General features: G+C 43.9%; 1 protein-coding gene and 1 long non-coding RNA gene across 2 annotated transcripts in view; both read left to right on the plus strand.

Annotated features, from left to right (window-relative positions):
* The window catches only part of KCTD1 (potassium channel tetramerization domain containing 1), a 178,521-nt gene that overhangs the window by 10,654 nt on the left and 146,450 nt on the right, over nt 1–21,417 (plus strand). The gene's annotated exons all lie outside the window — the stretch shown is intronic.
* LOC136792675 (uncharacterized) overlaps nt 1–21,417 on the plus strand; it is a 77,867-nt gene that overhangs the window by 8,119 nt on the left and 48,331 nt on the right. The gene's annotated exons all lie outside the window — the stretch shown is intronic.

The raw sequence follows: 21,417 nt of genomic DNA on the forward strand, positions 1-21,417 counted from the left end.
ACTTTAAGTGTATGGTAAACCTGTTTCCAAATTATTCTGCTAAGGAGTACGACAGATACACTTTTTATCACTTGAAAATTACACCTTTTGATAAATTTCTACGGTAACGAAATAACCATTTATTATGGAAGTGCACAAAGTGCTTCTGGGCTGATCTACTTCTAAAGCTCTTTGCAAATAATTGCTTTTAAAATCAGTTTTAAAATATGAGTTTATATAGCCACACATAACACAGATACTTAGGCTCAGTTTTGGGGTGATTCAATAGCTGATGAGCCAGTTTCCATATGATCTACCTTTTCTTCTTTTCCATTGCTGTCTGCCTTTTGGCCTCATAATTACTTTTTGGTACCCCTGTCCAAGGATGGAGAAGGGGGAAAAACAAGGAAATAAATTTCAAATTCGTTTCTCGTTCTTTCCCTCTCCCTCACACAATTTGACAAAGTATTTTGGTGAGGAGTCAGCTCTTGATTCCTGCTAACGGAGAGACATAACAGCATGAATAATCCAAAGGAATCGGTGATCCAGAGTCATTTTTATTACTATTTTGATGTGACTTGTAACTAGGCTAGGATTAAATTTTGCAGTCTCCACGTGCACATTTTCTTCTCCATTTCAACTTCTGCCGTCTTGCTATATGATTTCAGCATTAATGTGGATGACCGAATGCAACCCTTAATGAGTAGTCTTTCCCAATTATGAACATGAATCAGTCTTTTCCAAAGTATTTTCTAGCTCAGTGGTTCTGGACTTCAGTTTGCAGCAGAAGCACCTGGAGAACTTGTTAAAACACAGATTCCTGGCTCCACCCTGAGTGACTTGATTAGACAGGTCAGGTGTGAGGCCTGTGTAGTTGCATTTCTGACAGGTTCCCAAAGGCTGCTGATGTTGCCGTTCTAGGGACCGCAGCTTGAGAATCTCTGTTCTTGGAAACAGTAGACCCTAGAGACACTCCTGGAGGGAAAGAAAAAGGCTTCATCAGTTGCATAAATTTAGGAAACAACGTCCCTTCTCTTGAAGTGTTTTTAAGTATTGTAAAGATTTGTAGAAGTCTCGCAGTACGTGAATCCGTTTTGTTTTTTTTTTTTTTTTTTTTTTTTTTTTTTTTTTTTTTGCGGTATGCGGGCCTCTCACTGCTGTGGCCTCTCCCCTTGCGGAGCACAGGCTCCGGACGCGCAGGCCCAGCGGCCATGGCTCACGGGCTTAGTTGCTCCGCGGCATGTGGGATCCTCCCGGACCAGGGCACGAACCCGTGTCTCCCGCATCGGCAGGCGGATTCTCAACCACTGCGCCACCAGGGAAGCCCGTGAATCCGTTTTTAACTCGTCTTTTCTATACTTATTTGACCACAGAGCCCTTCCTTCTGTTGGTACCAATCAACTCAGAATGACTATTCCTGGAGCACGGTGGTGCCTCCCCGGTGCCTCGATGGCTACACTTCAGTACCTCCCACCTTCCACTTCCTGTTGGCAGCCACCTGCCGCGGACACAGATAGGACAGTTTCATCACTCGGCACCTGTCCGACTCGGCAGTCTCCCACTCAGCTTTCTCCTTTTGACCAGAGTATCTCATCTTCCTACTCATGCCCACTCAACCTGCTTTTGACGCTCTCCCTCTTCCTCTTTTCCCACCTCTCTGATTCTCCGTCTTCCTCGTCATCTCGCCCTCCTTATCCAGCCCAGACTCACTGGCACCCTTACTTTCTCCCTCGTCTTGCCCTCTCTGTCATCCCCACCTTGCCAGCACTCAGTCCTGGGAAACCTTTCTTTTGCCACACTTTTGACCCTGGGAGCCCAGGTGACACTGGTAGAATGTCAAATAATTCTTCTCATCGATGCCATTACAAAATCATTCAGCCAGCCGAGGCTTCTTTGGATTTTACTGTGCCAGGCACTACCCTAAGTTTTATTTTATTTTTTTATTTCTTTTAACATCTTTATTGGAGTATAACTGTTTTACAATAGTGTGTTAGTTTCTCCTTTACAACAAAGTGAATCAGTTATACATATACATATGTTCCCATATCTCTTCCCTCTTGCGTCACCCTCTCTCCCCTAAGTTTTAGAAATACAGCCACAAGCAAGGCTGAAAAGTCTAAGGTCTCATGGAGTTCACATCCTATTGAGGGTGAGTAAGAACTGAATCAGATACGATTAAGTGCTATGCAGAAAATTAAAACGGTGGTCAAGCGACACTTCCATAAAGAGGTGACACTGGAGCAATCGTGTTATCTCAGTGTGGCTGGCCCTTTGATATTTCAATGGCAGTCCCCAGTCCAATTCTTTTTTTTTTTTTCATTTATTTATTTATATTTTTGGCTGCATTAGGTCTTCGTTGCTGCACGCGGGCTTTCTCTAGCTGCGGCGAGCGGGGGCTCCTCTTCATTGTGGCGCGTGGGCTTCTCACTGCAGTGGCTTCTCTTGTTGTGGAGCACGAGCTCTATGCACACAGGCTCAGTAGTTGTGACGCACGGGCTTAGTTGCTCTGTGGCACGTGGGATCTTCTCGGACCAGGGCTCGAACCCATGTCCCCTGCATTGGCAGGCGGATTCTTAACCACTGTGCCATCAGGGAAGTCCCCCCAGTTCACTTCTTATCTCATTGCCCCACGGAGGCTCTTCTGGGTCTTTTTACTCTTCTTAAATTACAGACCCATCCCCACTTATCAGGAAAACTGGCCTCATGATTTACTGAGAAGTCGTCCACTCCCTGACACCAAAACTCCCATCCGTGGCTCTATGAGGCATCTCTTCCATTCCCGTTGTCCCTTCCTCAGTGTCTGATTCTTCCTCTCTCCACTGGCCCCTTCCCCTTAGCTTTTAACCACTAAACAATCCATCTGTTTGTGTCCCCCCAAAATTCCCAGTTTCAAGCCCTAACTCCCAATGTGACTGTATTTGGAGGTTGGGCCATTGTGGAAGTAATTAAGGGTAAAGGAAGTAGGAAGGTAGGTCCTGATCTGATAAGATTAGTTTCCTTTTAAGAAGAGACACCAGAGAGCTCCCTCTTTCCTCTGGAGCACAAAGAAGTCATGTGAGCAACAGCTAGAAGGCAGCTGTCTACCATCCAGGAAGACAGCCCTCATCAGAAGCCAAATCAGTCAGCACCTTGATCTCGGGCTCCCAGCCTCTGGAACTGTGAGAAATAAATTTCTGCTGTTTAAGCTACCCTGTCTGTATAGTATTTTGTTATAGCAGCCTGAGCTGACTAAGGCTCCATCCTTCACCGTGAAACAGAAAACTCCCTGCTCCACGCTTCTGTTTCCCTCACCGCCCCTCACTGCCAGCACACAGCCACTTCTGCACACACCCCACCTACCACAATCTGGCTACTCACACCTCCTTCCTTCTTCTCCTCCCTCGCAGGTTGTACTTTTCAAATCACCTTTTATTTTCGTGCATGCTCCTGTGTCTTTTCAAAATGGAATAGCGTTGCAAAGCCTAGGATGTTCTAGAAGGCTTTATTTTTAACTTCTCTTGGGATCAGAACGTCTGTAGTCTTCCTGTGCTTCATGCTACTTAATTGTCCTTAAACACCAGATTTAATCTCTGCTTGTCCCCCAGACGCAATCATATTTCTCAGTGAAGTTCCCTTTTTTAAATTTCCTCACCTGAATGTTTTTGCAAACAATTTAAGGAAATAGGGAGTAGTTATTGCTCGATTTCGTATTTTTCTACATCAACACTATTGGTTTTCTGCCAGTTTCCAACTGAAATGGTAATAGCCCTAAGTAGGACTGGAAGTTTAAAAGTCAAGACTGGGAAGATGGTTTCTTCTTTTTAAGGAAACTTGCCCTGAACTCTGTCTTCTCTTTTAAATTTAATTAGGATTCCATCACGCATTGCTTATTTAGTGGAATATCGTCAGAGTCACATGCCCCACAGGCACTGGATCTCTGGGGAAAAGTCAAATGTCATTACTTCCTCAAGTTGACCTGTGGCTTCCAGACTCCAGTCCCTCTCTCTGAGGGAAAGGTGATAAGAGGTAGAGCTGAGGCAGGATCAGATTATCTCACTTCACTGCTGCCATGGATTTCCACCAAAGCCTCCATGCTGCTCATGGAAAGTTCCTGGGTCTACTCCCATCACATCCGCAAAGGGAAAGCCAAAAATTCATATCTAACATTGCAGTGATTTAAGAGCAACCCCAAGATTCCACAGGGTGTGAAAGAGCAGCAGTCAGGGAAGGGGGGATTAAGTGAAACAATGTCTGTAAAGCACTTTGCATAATGCCTGGCATGTGGAAAGTGCTCAGAAAATGGTAGTTATTATTATCAACACCGTTGTCATCCTGAGTATCTCTGTGGCTCATCATATACACATGCACACCTACAGACACATATATACATGATATGAGTGAGGCTCCTCTCTGGCTTTACATGGAATCTATGAGTCTTGAAGGAACTCAAGATGAAGTTGTGAAGCTCTTGGTGGAGATCTGTTACCTGCCACCCATTATAGTTGCCTGGAGGGCTGGTGAAATATCGCTGAGTTCTGTGCCAAAAGAAGGGGCATAGAGCAGACTAGTCCCTTCTTAACCTCGTCAGAGTTACTTGGTTACAAAGAGTCAAATGGTTAGGCAAACATGGCACATGGGAAGGAATGCACCGTAGGTTCTAGGATGAGGGGATGACATAAATTGGGAGGAAGATCGAGATGCGACTGTGATACAAAGCAGCGGGGAAGTGGGAAAAGGAAAGTGAACAGAAGTTGTCTCAGCTCCCGGGCTGCCTGTGAGCCTTCAAGTAGCAAAATGCCAAGCCAACAGGGAAGAATCTGCCATGGGAAGAATCCACGGAGTTGGGACTGAGCTAAAAAGGGCAGAGGAGCTTCTGGTGCAGAGAAAGTGTATTTGCAAAAATCCACGCGATACAAGTAAAATAATAATCTCTCTGCTGTGGGTTATGAACATCTAACTAATCAGCACCTTGTTGTCAGGCACTGTGGGGCTCCAAGGAAGGCAGAGCCCTGGCCCCAGATGCTTGGAATCTTGGGGGAAACAAAATCTATGATGGGGGGGTGCGCTTGTAGGGGGAGCATGTGAACAGAGAGCTGGGGGCTCAGTGGAGCCGGCTGGGAAGGCTTGCTGGAGGAGATGACAGTGTATATAGGCCTTAGAGACACAGAGGCACGGCACGACAGGCTGGGACGTTAAAGTGAACCAGAGATGAGTATGCAAAAATAATTTCGAAGGCTGCTGAGGGGTTAGCCCGAAACTGGGGTTTGGGGAGGAAAGCAGTGGCTCCAGTGGCCTCTTCCTGTTCTCATTCCATCCTGCTCTGTGGTCTCTGGAACCTAACCATCTGACTCTGCTGTCCTCTCTGCCCGTGTCCCCAAGCTTCCTCAGTAGATGCCTCCTTTTTATTCTGTCCTTTCTTCCCAGGGAACCTCACGTCCCTTGACTTCAGTACGAACGCGCAGTGGCTCCCCTCTGTTTTGCCCCCCTCTGCTTCTAACTGCCTGGCAAACACACCCACCCGGCAGCCAGCACCCTCTCACGGGGTCTCAAGGGGAGCTCATCACCTTCCTGGTCTCCCAAACACTTCTCCCTCCCACCCAGGTGCTCGGTAAAGAATCTTCATGATTTTCCTTCACGCCTTCCTCTCCCTCGAGTCCCGCCTAGACTCACGCAGACACACGCGCTCTGAATCATCAAGGTCTGGTATTTCTACCTCCTAAAGGTCTCCCTGTGCATCCTCTCCCCCGCACCCAGCCTTGCTGCGTCACCCCCGTTCGTCATCTTTCACGTGACCTTTGCAGCTCCGTCCAGCTGTCTCCCTGCCACCACACTTTCTGAACCGCTCCCCACCTACGCAGCTCCTTCAGGCTCTCACCAAAACTCTTTTTAAAACCCCAATCCAGAAAATTAGGGTGGCAAACTCTATTTAATTTAATTTAATTAATTAATTTTTTTTGCGGTACGCGGGCCTCTCACTGTTGTGGCCTCTCCCGTTGCGGGGCACAGGCTCCGGACGCGCAGGCTCAGCGGCCATGGCTCACGGGCCCAGCCGCTCTGCGGCATGTGGGATCCTCCCGCACCGGGGCTCGAACCTGTGTCCCCTGCATCGGCAGGCGGATTCTCAACCACTGCGCCACCAGGGAAGCCCCAAACTCTATTTTAAAGGAAACGTCACCTCTCTCTGTGCCTGTGTGTGTGTCAACTGTGTAATCGCCGAGCAGCTTAGGGGTTCAGAACTCAGGGGCCGGAGCCCCATAATCTGGTCCAAAGTCCAACTCCGCCACGTACCGACCGCGAGACCCAGAGAAGCTTCTTAATGCTTCCTCACCTGTTAATAACTGTCTACAGCAAGGAGTTGTGGTGCGGGTCACATGAGGAAAGCTCTCCATGCAAGACCCATCACGCCTGGTACAGAGTTAGCCCGCGGTCACAGTAGCCACGATGAGAGAGAGAGAGAAAGGATAAGAAGTGAATACGATCATGTCATCCGTGTTTATCTCTGGGCCATTACATTTTTAATTTCTAATTTTTACTTTTCTGTATTTTTCCAATGCTCTGTGATAACCATGAAATCCTTTTATGACCATTAATCTGATCTTGTCTTTGGAAATTACACGATGTCACACCCTTGCTTGAGATTGTTCAGTATCCTCCCACAGTCTACAGCCCAAAGCCCCAGGCTGGCGTTGGGAGTGCCACCGCCTAAGCTCCGCTTCCGCCACCGCCCATCACCCCAGGCTTCAGCCTCTCCAGCCTTCTTTGTGTCCAACTGCTGCGTCCTGCCATCATCTCCTCTTTTTACTTTACGGTGTCCTTTCTTCCCAGGGGCTCTCATCTCCTGTGACTCAGACACACCCAATATACCCTGTTCACCGGGGGAGACACAGTTCAGACCTCAGCTCCCCTGGGGGCATCCGTTTCTAACTCTGGGCTACTCTGGGCCAGCATCACACCCCGCCCACTGGAGCGAGTGCTCCCCAAGTCTGAGGGCTGGGTCGCAGTCCTGTTGACATCTCCAGATGTCTGCAGGATCCCCAGATGTTTGAAGACAGGTGGAAGGAGGGAATTGTGAGGCTATTCCAGGTGGAGCTCTCCACACAAGACTCGTCAGGAGGGCATTTTTGAAGATTATTTTTGAGCCAAAGGACAACATGCTAAGTGTCCCATTTTAGAAAGAGAAGAAATTGGCCAAATAGTTTGCAAAGTGGAAAATGTGGGGAGGCCGGAAAGATGAGATGAGGCTTTGCTCTCAGGTGGACTGGCCGTGCCGCTCCTGCTCCTGGGCTCCTGCCGAGGGACCCCGTCTGCCGAGGCCTTCCCCGCTTGGGCCCAGGGATCCCCACCGGCCTTGGGCAGGTACTAATGTCACCCCACCTTACTGACAGGACTTGATCACACGGCTGACTGCTAATCAGGAGTGATATGATTCAAGCTAGATACATCTGACCCCCAAGTGAGGGCTGCTGTCTAAGCCTTTCACACCTTAAATGGCCCCCAAAACACCTTCAGAACAGAAACACCAGGGGTGTTAAAGAAAACAGGAAGGTGTACTCAGCTCTGGAGTATTCTTTCTTAAAGGTGTACTTTAAGAAAGTCTTAAGGTTACCGGAAAAACTGAAGTGAGAGATAAATAAAATGTTTAAAGAAGAAAAAGAAGATGTTCAAGTGTCTAGGAAATGATGAAGGTTAGGAAGACAGTGAACTTGGACCCATTCGCCATTGAACTGTGAGAGTGGGAGCTTTGGGGAAGTGAAAGAAGCTTCTGTTTTACATAGCAGGCTGCAGAGCCTTTAAACTTTATTACGTGCAGGGATGATACAGGCTGGAAATAGAAACTGGGTGCAAAAGGTTTGGACATATAGATGGATGATTGATTTGAAACTGTTTTTTCAAAACTGACTACACATACGTGGGAGGTATTCCCCCAACTGTTTGAAGTGACACCAGAGAGAGAGCCAGCCCGTGATCTCAGACTGTCCTCCAGAAGACCACATAAGATAAAAAGAATAATAATAGGAGCTGCAGTGTCCATTGTACCAGGCACTCTCCAAGCATCATCTTATTCAATCCTCACAACAAATGTTTGAGGAAGGAATTATTATCCCCACTCTTCAGATGAGAAAACTGAGGCACAGAGGGTTTGTGTAACTTTCACAGGGTCGCACAGCTACGATACTGGCGAAGCTGGGATTCCAGCCCAGGTCAGTAGACGCCAAAGACAATGCTGTTTCCATTACAGACACTGCTTCTAAGGTAGACTCAACACTGGACTCACACAGAGGAGCCTTCCTAATAGTTTTGTGTTCTAGATTCTTCCAACAGCAGAAAACAAGCCTCATCCCACAGAAGCGACAGGGCTCCCTCTCTCTCCCGAAAGAACACCGAGCCTCTTAGTCATGGGCCACCTCCCCGCTGTTTCTAGCTCTTGAAACCGGCAGTGGGGAGGGTGACCACCCTAGATGGACGGACCCCATAATAGAAGAGTTAACACACCTCTCTTTCCTGCCCACACGCAGGCACCTCCTCCTCACAGCCAACCTCCGCACCACCCGCAGCAATCTGGAGGGTCCCCGTGCCATTTGAGAAAACATCCTGGGCTGTTCACAGCCTCTGCTGTTCACAGGAAGCCCAGGTTAACTCTGTAGTCCTGTGACGAACCTGGACTGGGGCTCAGACGGCACAGATGGGGGTCCCTAACCGTATCAGTTCAGAGGACGTGCAGTCGGGAAGAGAAAGGAGCAAAAGAGCAAAAGATGCAGGGAGATTTCCGAGTACCACGCAGGAAAAAAAAAAAAAAAAAGAATTAAAACCATTTAAGCGATTTGAAAAGCAGAAGCAGTGTTTCATTTGTTTATTTTTGTGTTTATTTTCATTATTCTCAGAGGGGGATCAAAAAAAGATCTTGCTGCGATTTATGTCAGAGAGTGTTCTGCCTGTGTTTTCCTGTAAGAGTTTTATAGTGTCTGGCTTTACATTTAGGTCTTTAATCCATTTGGAGTTTATTTTTGTGTGTGGTGTTAGGGAGTGTTCTAATTTCATTCTTTTACATGGAGCTGTCCCGTTTTCCCAGCACCATTTATTGAAGAGACTGTCTTCTCTCCACTGTATATTCTTGTCTCCTTTGTCATAGATTAGGTGACCGTAGGTCCGTGGGAGTGTTCCAAACGCCAGCACAGTCGCTGGGGCAGGACTCATCGGAGGCGCCCTCGCAGTTGGCGGGTGGGCGAGGGAGGGTGTGGATTGGCCTACCCGCCAACTGGCCCAAGGAGCAGATACACGGAGTCCGCGTCCCTGCTGCCCCACCACCACCAGCGGGAGAGTCGCTGGGGAGTTGCTTAATCTCTGTGAACCTCAGTTTCCTCTTCTTTGTAATGGGGGCGACAACTGAGACAGTGAAAAATGGCCCCAGGCAGCTGCTGGCTAGGCTGTGATGGGTGCAGCCCTTAGATGTGTGGAGCCCCAGGCAAATAGATTTTGTGGGACCCTGTATGCTATATAAGCAATTTGAGTGGAATCTAAAAAACAAAGGCAAACTCATAGAAACAGAGAAAAGTGGTTGCGGAGATGTGGCGGGCAGGGGATAGGGTGGGGGAAATGGGGCAAGTTTGGTAAAGGGCACAAACTTTCAGCTGTAAGATGAATAAGGTCTGAAGATCTAGTGTATAACATGGTAACTGTCGTTGAGAATGCTTATCTGTGTAATGAAATTTGCTGAAAGGGGAGAACTTAAATGTTCTCACAGAAAGAGAGAGAAATATGTGAGGTGATACATGGGTTAATTAAGTAGATGGGGGAATGCTTTCACAATGTCTGCATGTATCAAATCATCACGATGTACATTTTAAATATCTTCCAAGTTCATTTGTCAATTACACCTCAATAGAGCTGAAAAATTTTTAATTAAAATAGTTAAAATATGCATTAAAAATAAATAAAACACTACATGTAAAAAAAAAAAAAAAAGGTTACTCCAAATCAGCACCATTCTGGCAGCTCAGTTTCACACAGTTCTGCAGAAGGAATGCTGTACCAGCCCATGGGAACTATCTGCTCACTAGGCTGCCCTCATGGGACAGGCGTCCAACACACAGGCCACGGATGACCACGTGGGCATGAGTCCTCGAGCATCTCAGGGCGTCAGGATGATCCCCGAGCAGGGCAGATTCACAGGGTGAATCTCTGAAGGGGAGAAACATGAGTACCAGGCCAGGCTCAGGGCGCCTGGGGGTGATGGCACTGCAGCCCTGGCGGGTCTCAGACACCAGCAGGGACTTAGAAAATCCCAAGGAAGTTACTCCCACATGAAGGGGGCCCAGCTTGGGCAGGTCTGGACAGCACTGGCTGCAGTGTTCCTAAAGGAACATAAACATCACTCACAGAATAAAAACAATAATCAGACAAGGTCACTCCATGACTGTGTTGGAACAAACCAGCAAAATGGTCACTCGTGACACAAAACAGAGATAAGGACACTCTGCAGACACAAACAGAATTAATGCCCCCCTCTTCTGACCAACTACTCCTCTGTAATGGCGGTCCTATCCATGTTAACCCTCTGTCTTCCTGGGCCAAAAAGAAAAAAGAAAAAAAATTACAAGGTGCTCGATCATCAAGTTGCCCCTGTGCCTGGAGGCCACCCAGGCCAGAACTGGCACCCCAGCCCTTAACCCTCCTGAGATTCCCCCAGTGGAAGACCAAATCCCATAATAAACCCCTCCAACTCCCTCACATGGTCCCTGGGTGTGTGTTCAGCTTGCAGCAAGCTGAATAAATCTTTGTGCAACTAGAGGTATGTTCGTGGTGGTCTTTGGCTGGTGGGTGTCAGCATAACAGAATCCACTTTACAGGGCTATCGAAAGGATTAAAATACTCACAATGATGCTGGTGGATAGTGCGCTTTCATTATTTTGGTGCATTTTAGTCTTTCTGACCACTCCCCATGTGCCCTGACCGACAGCTCCTTACCACACAAAGCAAGTAAGATCCATGTACCAATACCATGGGCATCAGCTGGGAGCTTATTAGAAATGCAGCCTCTCATGCCCCATCCCAGACTAACCGAGGACCGAGTCCGAATGTGGTTTTGAACAAGTTTGAGAAGCACTGCTCTAGCTTAAGAGGTACCTCCTTGTGCCGCGTTATTTGGGGCGGTGGAGGGGGCAGCATGACTGACGATGATACTTAACTTACCTCAGGCATAACATTTAAGGGGGCACCAAAAACATTTACAGCACCTGAAACTAACACAACATTGTAAGCCAACCATACCTCAATATAAAATAAAAACTAAATTAAAATTTAAAAATAAAAATATCAAAATAAATAAATAAATAAATATCAAACCCCTCAATAATCCAGATAAATAATATTCCAATGCAATATTAACGTAATTAATCAAAATTAATGTAAACATATGTATCATGAACAAAGCATCAAATTTTTCAATAAAGACAAGGTCCAGTGGAGCTGGAATTAGGGTGAGGCAAGTGAAGCCAAGCCAGGCAAGTTCAGGGTGGGATTCTGTCTTTATTTAAAATTTTGATGTCTTTGTTCAATGTGGATTATTTTTCACATTTTTTTCAAATATTATTTCTCCTGCTTTCTGAGTCTCTCAGCACCGCCTTTAAATTGTTCCCCACGATGAATGTCCCACTCATTTCTCCTAAACTCTCAGAAAGCATTTAACAAATACTGAGAGTTGTGCATGTGGCTTGTGGAGTCTGGCTGCCTGGGTTCAAATCCATGGTTTGCCACCCCCCAGCTGTGTTCGTTTGGGCAAGTCAATTAAGCTTTACAGCTTAGTTTCTTCTCTGTAAAATAGAGAGAGCTAAAGTTCAATTCAATGTACTTTACTTTCAAGTGACCATAAAGAAAGACTGATATGATGTAGTCCAAATACATAGATAGCTCTCAAGTTCGAGTTTAATCCAATGATCAAATTTAAAATATGTGCAGAATGGACAGCATTTTCTTTTAGTCCTCTGTAAATATAAACTTTAAATACACAAATGAACAAATGTAATCATATATACTGTTGTTTTTAGCTCATTCTTTTGTCTTTTAGCTTGATGCCCTTTCCTCCCTCTTTTCCTTCCATTCCCCACCCCTTGTAATTCATGTTAACATACCTAACACGTATCTTCTTCTGTATCTTCCTTTGTATTCCTGTAATGAGATACAGACACTACATCACAGGTATATACATGGATACACATTTAGATATAGGGGTGGAGTCATTGTTTTACGAACATGGGATTATATTGTTAATGCTTTTCTGCCCCTTGCTTATAAACAATACCTTGTAGAAACCCCTCCAAGCCAACTGGTACACATATACCTCTATTCTTTTTCATGTGGATTACCATGATTCAGTCAGTCATTCTGTATGAATGAGGATTCAGTTTCTTCCTAGTTTTTTTACCACTCTGCATAGTGCTATGATGAAACATCTTGATACATATGTCCTAATACTGTAGATTAGTTTTTCCTGTTTTGGAAATTGGCATAAATGGAATCATACAGTCTGGACTCTTTTGTGTCTGGATTATTTCGTTAGTATAATGGTTTTAAGATTGAACCATGTTGTCGCATGTAGAGTAGTTCCTTCCTTTTTGTTGCTGAGTAGTATTCCACTGTATGCATAAACCGTAGTTTGTTTACCTATTCTTTTGAGTATGTATATTTTAAATGTTAATAGGTAATGCTAGATTTCTTTCCCCAAATGCTGTAAAATTTACATTCCCACCAGTGACATATTTTGTAGTTGTTTTTAATTTTGACTGGCTGATCATGAAGTGATGTCTTATTATTACTTTCATTTGCATTTCCTTAACTATGGTAATTTCAAGCATCTTTTTGTACGTTTGTTGCCTATCAGGATTTGTGCTTCTATAAATTGCCTTTTCGTATTTTTCGATCATTTTTCTACTGGGTTGCCAATTTATAAAATCTTTCCATATTATATAAGTTAAACTAATCCCTATATTAATTTCTATGTAATTAATTTCCACATAATTAGTTTCTATACTACATGAAGTAATATAAGTATTATATAAACTTAAATACTTATTATAAGTATCTTTTTCACAAATCTATCATTTGAGTTTTGTATTTGTTTATGTCTTTTACCATATACATTTTTAACGTGGTCAGATATATCTTTTCTTTTATAGTCTCTGGGTTTTCCAATCTTGTTATGGTTTCCTTGTCCCTAGATTGTACACAAAGTCTCCTAGATATTAAGGCAATATTTTTTTCTGTTTTGTTGTTTACTACTAAGATTAATCTCTGGGGAATGTATTTTGGTATATGGTATAAAATAAGAATTTTGTTTTATTTCTGTTGGATAGCAGTTATACTGGTATCCTTTTAAAAATAATTTTTTATTTTCCCACTAAATTGAACTACCACATTTGATGTATAATATATATTAAATTCTCATATACAAGATTATTTCTGGATTCTCTTTTCTTTTCCACTGACCTATTTCTCATTCTCGTATGAATACCATGTTTATTTCATAATGGCTTAATAATATACTCTGATGTCTGGTAAGGCAATTCCCCTGTTCCTGTTCTTTTTTATACACTTGAACATTTATTCTTTCATATAAAGTTTAAAATCATTTATCCAGTCTCCTCTCTGACTCAAAAAAAAGAAAAGAAGACCTGAGCAACTGTAATTATAATGGAATTATATTTATATATCTGGGGGGAGGATTAATAATTTTGTGATATTTCACATTCTCATCTAAGAAGGCAGTATATCTTTCCATTTGTTCAGACTTTGTTTTGTGACCCTTAATAAGATTAGTGCCTTTATTACTAACTGTATTCCTTGATGATATTTTTGCTCACTATTTTATGAATAAAATATTTTCCCTTTTCCATTTCTATATGTTTATTATTAGAATAAATAAAAGCTAATATTTTATGTGTATTTATCTTATATCCTCTGATTCTTAAATTCTCTTATTAATCCTAGTGCTTTAAACAAACAGGATCGCTTGGAAATTCATATCATCAGCAAAAATACCTAGTATTCATTTCTTTTCAAGTATTTATTTCAGTTATTCATTTAAAAAAATTTCATTCACTAGATCTCCCCAGACGAAGTCAAATTGTCATAACAGGCTTTCCTCTCTAGATTGATTTTAAGTGAAATGGTTTTAACGTTGCCATTAAGATATTTGGTGGAGGGCTTTTTGGGAAATATTTTTATTATATTTAAGCAGTTTCCTTGTAGTCATATTGTAGTGAGTTTTACTAGGAATATCTGCTATGTTGAATCAAATGCCTTTTAAGTATCTATTGATAAAGTCATATTAAATTTTCCCTTAATTTGTTTAAGGAAAGATATGGTAACCAATTTTGTGATATTAAAATACTTTTTCCATTCTTGGAGTAAACACTAACTGGTTTATTGACATGGTGTTTGCTTCTATTGCAATTAGAATTTTTGTATCTATATTTATAAGTATAATACAGTTTTCCACAAAGGACATTTTAATAAATTTCCGTGGAAGAATTAGAGATTATACTGTCTAACAGCTACCTGGAATATTATCACCATCAATCTTATCAGAAAGTATTTATAAGTATTGGGAAGATATCAAGATCACAGTAGCAGATAGGAAGGAGTCTTCCAAAATTCTAAAATTTTCACATGAAAGCTTGAATTTTATCATTGACAACAAGTACATATGTCGGTTGCTTTCCTTAAAGTGATAGGCATCCTTCATTCAGTTTTAAGCAAATGGTCGCCAGTCCCCCACCTCTGAATAACCATGGTTTGCCTGCTAATTATTTTTTCAAGTGAAAACGGCGTTCCTTGAAAAAGTAGCGAGTGCATCTCAAAACTCAGTCGCACAGATGCTTTGCCTTGAGACAACCTTCATAGTTTGGTGCTCAGCAGGAGTGCTCTCTACATACTTCCCAGTTCTGAACACAGAATATTAAAAAGATTTGTACTCAAGGGTCAAGATTTAATAAAACTCATGATTTTTATTGCCTCATCAAGGATATTCAGGCACTTTTTTTGTTTTGTTTTGTTTGTTTGTTTTGCGGTACGCGGGCCCCTCACTGTTGTGGCCTCTCCCGTTGCGGAGCACAGGCTCCGGACGCGCAGGCTCAGCGGCCATGGCTCACGGGCCCAGCCGCTCCGCGGCACGTGGGATCCTCCCGGACCGGGGCATCTGCATCGGCAGGCGGATTCTCAACCACTGCGCCACCAGGGAAGCCCTAGGCACTTTTTTAAACCGAGTGTGTGGCAGTGAAAAACTGCGGTGACTATTCGGTGTTATTATTGTAAGGCACCAGCAATCTTACCCACCCTTGCTTTTGCACCATTCCTATAAATGTCAACACGCACAAAGAAAGCAAATAGCAAATAACTCAGTGTTATTATGAACACAGTTTTGAACTTGCTGACTTCCTGACAGGGTCTCAGGGACCCTGTGGACCGCACTTTGGGAACCACAGCTCTAGACATCTTGGGCTCCTTTTTGGTTCCTTGGAAGGGCCTGGCTCTTTCCCACCTCAGGAACTTTGCCCACAATGTTCCCTCTGATTGGAATGCTGATCCCACAGCACTTCGCCTCGTCAACTTTCCTCCTCATCTTTGAGATGCCACTTTATTTTATTTACTTATTTATTTATTTATTTGATTGCACTGGGTCTTAGTTGCAGCAGGTGGCTCCTTAGTTGTGGCATGTGAACTCTTAGTGGCGGCATGCATGTGGGATCTAGTTCCCTGACCAGCGATCGAACCCAAGCCGCCTGCACTGGGAGTGCGGAGTCTTAACCACTGCACCACTAGGGACGTCCCGAGATGCCAGTTTAAATGGCTCTTTCGCAGGACAACTTTTCCTGGGCCCACTGCTCAGCTAGACTCAGTCCCCGCATTCTGTGCTCTCAGTAAACCTTGACATTTCTATTGTAGCTCTTATTAGTTCTTAGTTTTAATTAACATATTACTTGTATGTTTATCCATTAACGTCTGCTCCCCCAAGAATGTAAGCTTCTTGATCCTGTGCACCTTTTCTGCCTCAGTATCCTCTTCACCCAGCGCATTGCATTCAGTCAAGATTATTGAATGAATAAGAACCTACTATATAGCACAGGGAACTCTACTCAATACTCTGTAATGACCTCTATGGGAACAGAATCTAAAAAAGAGTGGATATATGTGTATGTATCACTGACTCACTTTGCTGTACAGCAGAAACTAACACAACATTGTAAATCAACTATAAAAAAATAGTATATTGAGATTTGTGAGTTGAGCTTAAATTCTTAAGGGAAACTGGGTCTTAAATATGTAATGTTAAGTAGATTTATTAAAAATATACAACTTAGGGCTTCCCTGGTGGCTCAGTGGTTGAGAACCCGCCTGCCGATGCAGGGGACATGGGTTCATGCCCCAGTCCGGGAAGATCCCACATGCCGTGGAGCAGCTGGGCTTGTGAGCCAGGGCCACTGAGCCAGCGCCTCCAGAGCCTGCGCTCCCCAACGGGAGGACCACAACAGTGAGAAGCCCGCATATCGCAAAAAAAAAAAAAAAAAAAATACAACTTAAAAAAAGATTATTGAATGAATGAATGAATGAATGATTTGTTTTCCCTGTGACTGGTTAGCTCAGTGGGTTAACTTGAAAGGCTGAGGCTAATGTTGTGGGTTGGACCTACCTTATCCTTTTCCCCTTCACTTCTCCAGTCATCAGCTTTTATTTCCCAAGCCCACACTGCAGATGAACTGGGATGAAGGATGCAGGTAAATAAGGGCAAATCCATCACCATTAGTAGGAAAATAACTCAAAACTTCCTCCCTAATAATGTGTCATGGATTTGTTGTTATCTGCAAAGTTAGAAAGACAAGTACAGCACTTCCTGATCATCTTTGTGATCTCATGTCATCTGAGACCTACTTAAACTTCCTGAGACTGTGAAATCTTCCTTACTTATTCATTTGCTGCAAGTCTCCTGGTCCCCCAGCAAATACACATGCCTCACAGAACCTTGGAATGTCATCGCAAACTCTCCAGCAGTTATAAACCATAGTTTAAAAACCTCTGAACTAACAAAATTATCATTCCGTCCCAGATTTAAACTGAATTGTGGTGATTATAGCGTATACTCTGTAGTTCTGGTTGAGAGGGCAATTTAATTAGAAGCCTCTATCTTGAGGCTCTTATAACTCCACCCCATTCCCCCCACCAAAAAAAAATAATAATTCTTTAGGATGAAATTTCTAATGCTCTCTCTCAGCCTAAAGGTATGTTTTCTTGTAGAAATTTGAGTAAGATTCCATTTAGGCTATTTTTAAAACTCAAGAAAAGGGGCAAAAAGGGAGATTTCACCACTTAAGAAATCACTCAGACACTTTTTTACTATTTTTTTTCCCAAATGCAAACTGCTTCCTTTAGAACTTTCGAGTTGTCCTTCTTAGTGCCTTTGGCATGTTTGAAGAAATTTGGTTGAGCTGTAATGAAGTTGTTCACAGAACATGTGCTGCTCATATGAAGATTTATTTCTACTCTTTAAAAGAAATTTGCAAGGAGATGCTACATGGGGAATTATGATCCAAATCAAGTCTATTAATAAAAGTGTGTGTGTGTGCACGCGTGTGCGTGTATCTACAAGAGGTGCGTTCACACCTTACCAATAAAAAGTTATTGGTCAACCAAATGGTATTTGCTAAAAACAAACTTCGAATCAATGTGTAATAAAGTTGGTCAAAATATATATATGAAGATTTATTTCCACTCTTTAAAAAAATCTTGCATGGAGATGTTACATAAGGAATTAGAATCAAAATCAGGTCTAGAATTAGATATGAAAGGACGTAAGAGATAGGAAAGAAGTAAAAACAAAAGATTAACCAGATTTGATGACTGTTTAGATATAGATGATGAATAAGAGGATTAAATGAAAGATGACCTGCCATGTCCCTGAGAACAAAACTGTCCCCCGTGTGCCTCTGGCACCTACATCTTGTCCCTGTCTTGCTCACTCACTGCCCCATGTCACCCAGGCCTTCTTTCGACTCCAGATGCAACTCGGGCATCCCATCTCCAGCCCCAGGGCCCCTGCAAACATCTCACCCTCCCATTCCTGCAGCCCTCATCCTCCTGTTTCAGATCTCAGATTAAATGCCGCCTGCTCAAACCAACCTTCTCTGGCCACCCAAATTAGGTCCCTGTCTCTCACAGGCTCACGTGCGAGTATTGTTTTCAACTGAGTCTTTTTTTTTTACCTGTAGAGAACTTACGACCATTTATAACGGCCTATGTGTTTGCTAACCCCTTATTGTCCTCCCTCACCAGACTTTAGTTCTAGGGTCAGTGGCTGGGAAGGATGCCTGGGTTTAGGTCTAGGTGAGGAGGAGGGAATTTAGTGAGCTGTTACCAGGCGAGGATGCTGGGAAAAACAGATGGTTTATGGGGAGAAGATGGCGGCTTTGATGTGGGGCAAGCAGAGGCTCTGGCAGACATCTAAATGAAAATATAAAGTAGGAAGTACTAGAAAGTCAGAATGTAGAGCTTGAAGAGAACTTAGCCCAGGGTTTTCCCCAAACGAGGCGCATCTTTCTCAGCCCACTCACCTCCTCTACCCTTCGCCCAGCTCCTGATGACTTGGTTCCTCTTTGCCTTCCTCACCTCTTTTTCTTATGCCTGTGGTCTTTGGTAGAGAATTTAGATAGCTTGCAATCCGTAGTTTTATTGGATTGAGAAATGTTGGCCCTAGAAAGTCCTTTTATTTTGCAAATAAGAAAAATATGAAAAAAAAAGAAAAAAGATTTTTAAAAAAAGAAAAAGAAAAATATGTCCCAGAGATGCTAAACGACTTACTCAAATTCACACAGCTACTTAGAAAACCTGGACTAGAATCTTTTTTTTTTTTTTTTTTTAATTACAGTTCACTGACTTTTCATTACCCCATGCTCAGTACAAAAGTGTAAGTCAGGGGCTTCCCTGGTGGCGCAGTGGTTGAGAATCCGCCTGCCGATGCAGGGGACGCAGGTTCGTGCCCCGGTCCGGGAGGACCCCACATGCCGCAGAGCGGCTGGGCCCGTGAGCCATGGCCACTGGGCCTGTGCGTCCGGAGCCTGTGCTCCGCAACGGGAGAGGCCACAACAGTGAGAGGCCCGCGTACCACCAAAAAAAAAAAAAAAAAAAGTGTAGGTCAAGCCTTGGGAAGTGACTGCCTGAAAAAAATCCATGGACTTCTTAGTTCCTTTCTGGAACCAATTTAATTCTTCTACAACGAGCCACAGAAAGCAAACGAGGACCCTCAAATGAGTATTTTGTTTCTATTTAACATGAATTAAATGTGCTTTCTGGAATGCACGATGACACTGTAAAAGAAAGATTTGGCTGTTCCAGTGCCTTTTAATAAAAGAAGGTGAATTTGCAACCAACTCTGTATTAACAGATATTATTGAAAAGTAACATTACCAAGGATCAAAATATTCAACAAGGGGCTTCCCTTGTGGTGCAGTGGTTAAGAGTGTACCTGCCAATTCAGGGGACATGGGTTCGATCCCTGGTCCCCGAAGATCGCACATGCCGCAGAGCAACCAAGCCCGCGAGCCACAACTACTGAAGCCCGCGCACCTAGAGCCCATGCTCCGCAACAAGAGAAGCCACCGCAATGAGAAGCCCATGTACTGTGACAAGGAGTAGCCCCCGCTCGTCGCAACTAGAGAAAGCCTGCGCGCAGCAACAAACACCCAACGCAGCCAAAATTAAATAAATAAATTTTTAAAAAATTCAACAGGTTGGCCTTCACTGCCCATCTGAGCTGCCCCCTTGTGCTTATTTCATATTCGTGCATTTTGTTAGAACAGCTGACAGGGGATAGGGGTGAAAGTGGGATTCTTCCTTTGCCTTCAGGTCCTCCTCTCCCCACACATCAACCCTCCTTCTCCCGTTTCTCCATCTACAGTCCAAATTACAGAATCAGTTCATGGACAACTTGGATTTTTGTGTGACCCTGAATTCCCCCCTCAGTTTTTAGCCATCATTCAACAAATTGTGGAGGAACTAGAAAGTGCTGAATTCAGGGGTTGAGGGCAAATGTGGACTCTGACTTCACAGAGCTTGCAGTCAGTCTAACAGGGAAAGCATATACAGAACAAGTGGGTGAGGGGAGCAGTTATTAGGGGGTCCCATCTACATTCATCCAAACTAGTAAACCTTATATTTAAAAAAAATAAATTCTTAGACACAGCTTTGTGAAGAATTCTTTTTTCAGTGAGGCATAAGGATGAGTGCTACCCAGAACATGAAGTCACACCACGACCTTTCTCTCTTCTTTTAATATTGCTTAATATTCAATTTTCAGTTTTGATCCAGATCATCACACAGTTTCAGATTTTTTTTTTTTTTTTTTTTTTTTTGCTGTACGCAGGCCTCTCATTATTGTGGCCTCTCCCGTTGTGGAGCACAGGCTCCGGACGCGCAGGCTCAGTGGCCATGGCTCACCGGCCCAGCCGCTCCGCGTCATGTGGGATCCTCCCAGACCGGGACACGAACCCGTACCCCTGCATCGGCAGGCGGACTCTCAACCACTGCGCAACCAGGGAAGCCCACAGTTTCAGATTAACATGTTGTAGTTTCTCCCTAAGATTTACCTTCAGCAAATGCAGGCCCAGTGTGACTTTGGTAAGCACAGCTCTCTATAGAACAGCTGAGGACTCTATGTCCATGCTCAATAATTGTCACCTACTGTCAGGTGGCTCTTTGGTCATCAATTTCCTCATTCCACAAAATCTTAGTGCCTGCATTGTGCCAGATATTGTACTAGGGTCTGAGCATGAGGGCAAAAACAAACGAAACAGAACAAAACTCACAAAGCAAAAAACCCAACGAAACCCCTAATCTCTGCACTCAAAGAGCTCAAAGTCCTGTGGGAAAGAAGCAAACCAATCACTCCAATTTTGCAGGATCTGCTTTTGAAGACTATTTAATGACGAGGAAAGTACACACAATATACTACTGAAAGAGTGAATGCATGGCAGGTAGGATGACTTTGGCTATACGTAACAGAAACACAACTAAAAGTGACTTAAACAAGGCAGCCACTCGTTATCTCACAAAACAGGAAGTCCAGAGATGTCATTCTGGAGCCCGTGAATTTGGTGGCTCATCAAGAAGGGAGGTGCCCTTCCTTCCTCCATTCTGCCATTTGCAGTGCTGACATTGTCTTCCCTGATGACCTGAAGATGCAGAGAGTGCCCCCGTCAGTGAAGAAGGGGCATTCCCTCCCATGCTTCCACTTTACAAACCTCCACCCATCTGCAGCTGTCTCCTCTGGTCCCATCACCCAGGCCTTAAGGCAATCGTTGGCCCAGCAACAGGAGACTTGAGAGTGGCTCCAGCCAGCCCCCTTCAAGCACATAGCTTTGAAAAACGTGAACACAACCAAGTTCTAAAAGCAGTGAGAGGCGGGAGAAATGGCTG

This window comes from Kogia breviceps, chromosome 15 (genome assembly GCF_026419965.1).
Source record: "Kogia breviceps isolate mKogBre1 chromosome 15, mKogBre1 haplotype 1, whole genome shotgun sequence".
Lineage (NCBI taxonomy): Eukaryota > Metazoa > Chordata > Mammalia > Artiodactyla > Physeteridae > Kogia > Kogia breviceps.